The sequence below is a fragment of the Galleria mellonella genome, unplaced genomic scaffold, assembly GCF_026898425.1.
Source record: "Galleria mellonella isolate WM207_F2 unplaced genomic scaffold, CSIRO_AGI_GalMel_v1 utg213, whole genome shotgun sequence".
Classification (NCBI taxonomy): domain Eukaryota; kingdom Metazoa; phylum Arthropoda; class Insecta; order Lepidoptera; family Pyralidae; genus Galleria; species Galleria mellonella.
In genome coordinates, this window is record NW_026442039.1 from 2,749,950 (window position 1) to 2,759,351 (window position 9,402).

Genomic DNA, 9,402 nt, shown 5'->3' on the forward strand with positions numbered 1-9,402 from the left:
TAAATTAATAATAATATAACATTAATAAATAAAAACTTATACACATACACATACATATATACACATATACACACATACATATACATATACATATATATATATATACATATATATATATATACATATATATATATACATACATACACATACATATATACACTCCTACATACACATACATGTATACATAATAAATACATATATTCACAATTGGCTCAATGAAGAGGGATTTTCAAAATAAAATTTTATGATACCTGCTTTAAAAGATTTCAGCGACTGTGCCATCTTTAAGTTATTAGGAAGTGAATTCCAGAGACGTGCAGCATGTACAGTAAATGACATGGCATAGCTTTGAGTATTAAAACAAGGCAAATCTATAATGAAGTCATTACTGCATCTCAGGCGAACATCAATTTCGCGAAATTTGAATCTTTCCTGAAGGTAATGTGGACATGTTGGATTAAAAAGGATATTGAAAAGAAGAGTAAGAATGTGGACATTTCTCCGTAGCCTGATAGGAAGCCATTTGAGTTGACTGCGATAACTAGATATGTGGTCATACTTTCGAAGGTTATAGATGTATCTAATACATTGATTTTGCAGTCGCTCAAGTTTATCAACAAGCTCCTGTGTGGGATCTAGGTAGGCAACATCAGCATAGTCTAGAAGAGGAAGAAGAAGAGATTGAGCCAGTAAAAGTCTAGTTCCTAAAGGGAGGAAGTTCTGCAGGCGCTTTAAGGAATGTAGTGATGCGTGGATTTTTCGACTTACTTCACCTATATGAGGACCCCATGACAGTGTCTGGTCTATAACAATTCCCAAATTTTTAACAGTAGTGGAATATGGGATTATTTTTCCGTCATAAATAACGTTGGGAACTGTTAAATACCGAAGTTTAGCAATAAAATGAGAACTACCCATAATGACCGCTTGAGATTTATCTGCGTTAATTAAAAGCCCAAAATCCTTCGTCCACTTAGCAATTACGTTCAAATCATTATTAATTACATCTACAGCATTAGTAAGGTTGTAGATGGGAGCAGCAGTATATAATTGCATGTCGTCTGCATACAAATGAAATGAAGAGAGGAGAGCAGACGTAATTCCGTTGATGAAAATTGAGAAAAGTACAGGCGAAAGAACTCCACCCTGAGGGACACCTGCATTAATCGCGCACCAGTCAGAACAACAGTCATCCACACGTACCAATTGGCGCCGGCCAGAAAGATATGATCGGAACCATGCCAGAGCCAATGATGAGAATCTAAATTTGGAGAGAATGCCGAGAAGTACATCAAAGTCCACAGTATTAAAAGCACTGGTAAAATCAAGTAGCACTAATATTAAAATATTCTTTTTGTCAATATTAAGTCGAATATCCTCAGTAATTTTTACCAGTGCAGTAACCGTGCTATGACCGGTACGAAAACCAGACTGATACTGACTCAAGAGATCATTACGATAAAGATATTTAGTAAGGCGTCGATGAACAAAATGTTCCAATACCTTTGAAAGTACGGGAAGGATTGAGATAGGTCGGTATTCCGAGAAAGTAGACGGATTGGATTTTTTAGGGAGAGGAATAACATGCGCCAGTTTCCAGGATGTGGGAAAAGTACCAGTAGAAAGAGAAAAGTTTATAATGACGGCTAATATATGTGCTATAAGATCCTTGATAGGATCCAACATATCCAGACTGATATTATCATTGCCCACTGCCTTAGATTTGATAGAATTCAAAATGTCTATTACCTCTTGTGATAATATAGCTCCCAACTCAAATAAGTCTGCATCGGAACATACATTACAACTACCGGCTATCTGTGCTAGTGTAGACTGTTTGGTTGCAGGATCATAGTAGATAGGTGAGGTACTAAAATGTTTGTTAATCGCATTCAAGTCCAGGTTACGACCTATTGTGTGTTGCTGTTTGCCCACACCCAAACCTTTCAAGAACTTCCACAGTTTATTCGGTGGACAGTTCTCAATTCCCGAATGAACATACTTTCGTCTAGCAGCCCTACATAGTTTGCTGCACTTGTTACGCAACTGCACGTATCTATCACGCTCTACCTCGGAAGGATGATGTCGCAAACGTATTTTAGCTCTATCCCTAAGTGCCATAATTTTTTTCAAGTCGTCTGTTAACCAGGGTGCAGGTAGATGTCTTACCCGAACTGGTCGAAGTGGGGCATGCTTATCATAGATTGTCAACAAAATTGAGTTGAACACTTCCACTTTGGAATCAATATCTGCCGCAGCCTCCACCGCAGCCCAATCCGCACCAGCGACATCGTTCCGAAGCGAAACGACATCAACAGTCTTATAGTTGCGCAACATCATAACCCTATATTTACGTTTTGGAGGTCTTAATTTATATGATGCGAAGACAAGGTCATGTGCTGAGAAAGCTGTTGCATTGAACTGTCCATATAATGAACACATTTCGGGTGAGGATGTAATAATATGATCTAGTCGCGAGGGAGGACCATTATGTGGATAGTGAGTGGGGCCAAGAGGAAGACAATGCAGGTCAAAAGATTGAAGAAGTGAGAGAAATTTATTTGAGCGATGATCATTTTTTATAATACAAGTATTGAAGTCACCCATTAAAATAAAATGCTCAAATCGTGGACAAAAGTCTGTCAATAAAGCTTCTAAAGAATTGAAGAAATTTACATGCAAAGATGGACTATAGTACACACCCAGCAAGATTTTAGTGTGATGCAGTGAAACTTCTAAGAATAAATGTTCAGGCGTCTGCGCAATTGACTGAGAATGTGATATTATATTGCATTCGATATCACCCCGTAAGTAGATCGCAACACCGCCGCCACCCACCATTCTAGAACTACTATTATTGGACACTAAATATGTCCTATCATTACGAAGCAGTCGAAAGCCAGGAAGAGGATAAAGAGTAGAAGGCAAAGACGGCTTCAGGAAAGATTCAGAGATTAGAATGGCGTGGATGTTCTTACACTTGAAAGTAGAAAGTAGGTCCATGTAATGAGCAGGTAAACTCTGAGCATTGATGTGTACTACATTAAAGTTCTTATGTAACGTCGCGAATGTTATACGAGGTTTGTCCGGAAAGTACGTATAAAAGTTTTTTAAAAATTTTATTTTACAATTATTCAGGTAAATCAATTTTATCCCCTTCAAAGTACTCCCCCTGTGACATAATGCACTTGTGCCAACGCCGTTTCCACTGTGAGAAGGCTCCTTGAAAGTCCTCTGGTTGTAGGTTTCTCAGCTGCCCCGTCGTAGCTTTTTTTATCTCATTTATGTCCCCCAAATGCCGCCCCCGAAGTACCAATTTGGTTTTTGGGAACAAGAAGAAGTCACACGGGGCCAAATCCGGCGAATAGGGGGGTGTTCGGTCACCGTAATGGAATTTTTACTCAAAAACTCACGGACAACAAGAGAGGTGTGGGCAGGGGCATTGTCGTGGTGAAGAATCCAACGCCCCTCTCGCGCCAATTCTGGACGAACTCGTGCCACACGACTGTCTGACCGTTAAACGACGGTCCCCATAGTTATTCTTTCCACGTTTTCGTCGGAATGTGAAGTGGAAGGACGTCCTGAACGTGGGTCATCTTGAACGCTTTCTCGGCCCTCTCTGAATCTTTTTAGCCACTTGTGGACGGTTGGTTCCTTCACAGCATCATCCCCATAAACTGTTCTGAGATCGGCAAAAATTTCACGGCCATTCTTGCCGAGTACTTGATTACGACGCGCTACTCTTCAACGGAAGCGGGCTCCATGCCGACGGGGTTTCGTTAAGAAACTTCACAGATGGCGTGACAATGTTCGCACCGCACGGCGGTCAGACCAGAACTGAAGCATTGTTAGGGACATAAGGAAGGGGTCCTGCGCTTACCTGGCCTCCCCACTCCTCTTTCTCGCATTCCAGAACACTTTTATACGAACTTTCCGGACAGACCTCGTATCTAAATTATCAGTTAGAGAAGGCATATCACTGATGTCGCTCTCAGCACTAGAAAAAAGATCATTTGAAGATGACAATGAAAAATATTCCAAATCAGTATCATTATTTAATACATCTGACATTGAGCTGATATATATATATATAAATAAAATAAATATAAAATATAATATAAAAATTATAGTTATTATTATCTAGCAACCTAAAACTAAATACTACACTACGATTATTCCAGTTTTCCTCAGCCACTCGCCAGCCAATCAATCCAGAAATATTGGTAAATAATCAAAATATACAAATCAAATCAAAAAAGAAAATAAAGAAAAAAATATGATCTAATTTTTTCTTCTTCATTCCCCTTTCTAATTAATTTAGAATAATATAACTGTTACAATATAGAAAATGAATAACCTCTCCCAACTAATCACTATGTATACTGGTGCATACCTAGTATATATTTTTTAATACAGAAAAAAGATCATTAAAACGAAGATAACATAATAATAAATAACAGCAAATAAATTAGTGGAAATATTAAAAATAAAAAATAAAAAAAAAAACTCACTGCTGCATCTTAAAAATAAAAAAAGGTAACAATTTATAATTTTTTCCTTAAAACATATTTACGTACACATAAGCAATATTGGCATAAATAAAACTAATAATAATAAAAATAAATCTTACCTAATCATAGTTTAAAAATATTTGTTAAAATCGAATAATAAAATTGATTAAAATTTCTACTCAATTTAATAAGAAATCATAAAACGGAACGCATAACAGCATATGTTCACTATCTATGATTTTACCGCTACCGGCTGCGTTGATGACTTTGACAACCACCTGTCACAAGAGCGTCTATGTTGTTGTTGTTACATTATTGAAGTTAATATTTTTTAAAATGATGGTGGATAAAAATAATAATGAAAAATTTTAAGATTTAGATTACTGTTGTAAAGTGATGAGAATTGAACGGTATTTGACCTACTTATTTGGCGCTTTCGATTGCATTCTGGTACTGCGACCTTTGTTCAGTCTTGCTGCTGGTTCTACAGATGACTCAGATATCTGCACAGTGGTTTTCTCGGCATTCTTGATCGATCGGAGTTCAGAGATGGATGTGATTTTTCGACGGGAACCATCCGGACATACAACTACTATTTTACCACCATTCGTCCAGCATCCCTTAACACCCAGGCTCTTACGAGCCTCCAAAAACACAGCATGTCGCGAAGCCGTTAGAAACTCGGTGACTGTCAATCCAGTTCCCTTTAACATCTTCTTTGCCTCCCACACATTTCTTCTAGTGTGATGGTCTAAAAATCTTATGAGGACAGGACGTGGTTTGCCTGTAATTATATTGCTGCCAAGTCGATGACATGATACCAACACTTGTGAAGAAATATTATGCAAATGAAGCTTATCTTTAAACATTGTTAGAAGCTTATCAGATATATCCTCATCTCTGCTCTCAACCAGACCATGAACAAGGAGTACCTTGGCACGAGCTCTCATTTCACTGTCATCTAGTAATTGATGTACTAATTTCATCTGTGCATTTAAACCAGAAACTGTCTTCCACATCAGTGATTTAAAATTTCTGAACTCACATGCAATAGACGCTGTGTCCTTAGATTGACTCGTACTGCCAAGGGACTCCTCAAAAGCTGACATCTTCTCTGTGAACATGGCTGTCAATTCATCCATGCCTTTTTTCAGTTGTGAAAGGTAATCCATTATATATAATTAAACTTTTTGATCTTGAATAAACTAGATGTGTTTTAATAATGTCGAAATCTATTAGCTGGCGACTGACTAAAGATATACTTTATATCATTTATAAAAAATAAACGTAAAAAATTTAATATAAATAATTTTAAACTCAAAAACTTTGCAGAGCGTTTTTAAAACCTGTTAGTCGGTTAGTCCTACCCACCAAAAAAGTGTTTGTTACCAAACTCCTCCGAAACGGCTTTACCGATTTTTATGAAATTTTGTATGCATATTGGGTAGGTCTGAGAATCGGCCAACATCTATTTTTTATACCCCTCACTGATAAGGGTGAAAAAATTTTTTTAAATTTTTTGTCAATTTTTTTTTTATTTTTATTTTAATATGATTTAGCATTGAAAAATACATACAACTTCAAATTTTCACCCTTTTACGATCAACCCCTGTTTTTTAATCGCGATTTTTACATTCCGCTATAGGGTTGCAAGATGGCAATCTAGTATAATTTAATATAGTTTATAATTACAATATGCTTTAAGTATATCTTTTTTTTTTAGTTTAAATTAATTATTAACCCTCACCGGTCGTTAATTGATCAACTACCAATCGATCAGTTATATTATGGAGTAGGGATGAGGCGAAGCCAGCCTCCTTTAATGTATATGGTAAAACGAAGTTTGCGGGGTCAGCTAGTTTTTATATAAATATTCAACTAAAATCTAAACTAATTTTATAAAGAAGAAGGATTTGATTTTTTTGTTTGTAATAGTTAAACTCAAAAAATACTTAACCAATTTTAATAATACTTTCACTTATAAAAAGCTGCACTTTTTTTTAATGGGTGTAAAATGGAATGATAATCCCGCCTGCGTTATCGGTATATATCGACGAGACATCAGTGGAAGATGATAGGTGAAAATGTATGCAGGTCAGCAGAAAATGTATGCCCACGCTAATGAATTTGACAAGAATTAACCATAATGGTTTTCAGGGGGAACTGCGTGGAGGTCGACCTAAGAGGGTATATTGCTAGCAATGGGGCTATTAGACCTCATTATTAACAATCTCTTTTCCCCCCAGAAAGCTGCACTATCAGAGTAACGTGAGCTAAACTCCCTAGCTATGCAAAGCCAGGGCAAACCTCTAGTAAATAATAATAACACATATCTACGGGTCTAGAGAAGTCGTTAACAATAGATTTGATTTGAAAACGAACGTCCTTTGTGCTGAAGTGTTGTAGGGCGCGTCACGTTCATATGAGGGACCTCTCGAGCTCGCCATTGTGTTGTAAGATTCATTAATTTCGGCCATCAATTCCAATGCATACTCGTGTAAATATATCGCCGGGATAGACCAATAAGTAGCTGTATAAATACGGATATTCAAATACGTAGAGTATGTTTATATTGGCTGGTAATATTTATTTGATACTATTTTTTTTCCGTGTGGTTCCGTTTGCCGTGTGGTCCCGGCATAGAATAGGCCACCTCTTCATTTCCTGTGAGTGTCGTAAGAGCCGCATAAGAGAGAGCTAGGGATGGGCAGCAGCGTCCTTCTTAAAATATTTCCCAAGCCTAACTGCGGTTACCAATACGCCTGCCAAGCGTGGGAACTGTTAGTAAAATCCCTTAAGGTGGAGACTTATGGTTAGCAGTGGACAATTAAATGCGATGACCAGCCTTTTGGTCGCTGCTTCATGCCCATGAATTTCCGGAAGAAATCAATGAAGATGCTGGAATAAACATACATTTTATGTAACTTTGAATTTAATTGGTTGAACTCTAAAGTGACATTTTGTATTTAATTGTGAATATTAAATCCTTTTCTGTATCGATGTATCGGTACATTTTAATATCCAATTTATAATTCATATTGCAATGTTCTCAAATAACTGTACTTGTTATAAATTTAATAGGTACTTTAAATAAATAGCATAAAACTTCCTTTTCTGCAGCGGTTAGTTAACGAGTAGGTACTAAACTTTTTTAACTGATTGAAAAATAAACTAAATGCAAATATTCAAACGGAAGTTTGAAATGCCAATTGAGTTTTACAACTATCTGAAACCCAGCGATAATACTTACTCGTGCAAATGTAGAACTACTACAGTTTTATTTTTTCTTTTTTTAATTTCGGGTAAACTTTATTTATATAGGTTAATTAAATCTCAGTAAAGAAATAAACATGACCTTGTATATTACCTCTCTGTCCATATGTTATTTTTTTATGTTCCCTGTATGCAATAAAGAAAGAAAGGATTCGTTCAATTTTAGAAAGTCTTTGTCCACGAGAACAAATATATAAAATGTCCTATATATTAGTATATATACCTATTAGTATACCAAATTTTATACAAATTTGTTCAACTGCTTAATTTTTGATAATTGATTGATCAATCAAATATACAAACATTCAAGAATCTTTACAAACTTTCATATTTATAATCTATTTATTTAAATAAATAAAAAATAATATTAGTTTTCGCCCACAACTTCGTTCACGTGCATTTCGATAAGAAGCAGCCAAACTAAAGACATACTTCCTTATTCCTTGATTTAATTTTAATCTAGTGTAAACACGCCACGCATACCACTAAAAATCAAATTAAGAAACTGGTATTTATCAGTGGCGATAGTCTCAATACAATATTTTTTTTATGGGTGAAAATGGTATGGTAACCCCGCCTGCGTTAACGGGATACGCTGGCGGAGCACCAGTGAAGGGTGATAGATGAGAATGAAAACAGGTCAGTTAGCCCATTATGATGAATTCATCAGGAATTAACCATGATAGTTTCCAGGGAGAACCGTGAGGAGGTCGACCTGGTTGGGTATATTGCTAGCAATGGGATTCTCAGTCTCCATTACTAACAATCCCTTCCCCCCCTCAATACAATATTATAAACTTTATATCACCACCATTATTCATAAATTATATTCATCATCATCATCATATCAGCCGTTAATTTTCCACTGCTGAACATATTACTCCCCCATAAGAAGAGTTTTGCCAGTAGTTACCATGCTTTGCATGCAAGTTGGCGGATTGGCAACAAAACTTCAAATATTTAAGTTTTGGTGATATGTTATTTTATTCATTTATTTTAGCTTATACAAGCCATAAAGCTAGGACTGCTTATTTTTTCCACTTAAATAACACTAATGCTACCCACTGGAAAAAAATATTAAGAAGGTATAAAAGTTCTAAAGTGTGATAACGCCTAAGTTTGAATTGACAAATTTTAAAAACTGACTAAATATTTGCCCATAATTCTGTATATTTTTTTTTACCATATTAGTTTGATATTATAGTAACTTTATTTTGAAACATTAAAATATGTTTGTTTTTGAAATTTGACATTTTCTTTTCAGACAATAATACATTATTGTATGAACGCTCTTAACAGATAAGTCTATATAAAAGCTATATGTAACTAGGTATTAATAACTATGAAATTACTCTACGGTACTAAATTAATTGAAATATAGCAAGCAATCACTTAAACAAAGGGTACTTTGCAACAATCTTGATCAAACTGAGTTTATTCTGAAGCAACCATTAAAGTGCTTTTGTACCTAGGTACAGTATTATTGAATTGCTCATAGAAATGAACGTTTGCTTTCATGAATACTGAAACCTGTGTAAGTATGTAAGTACACAATTTATCTAATTTTCAGTAGTGATTATGAAATAAATCTATTGTTAAAAAAATATTTAATTGTATA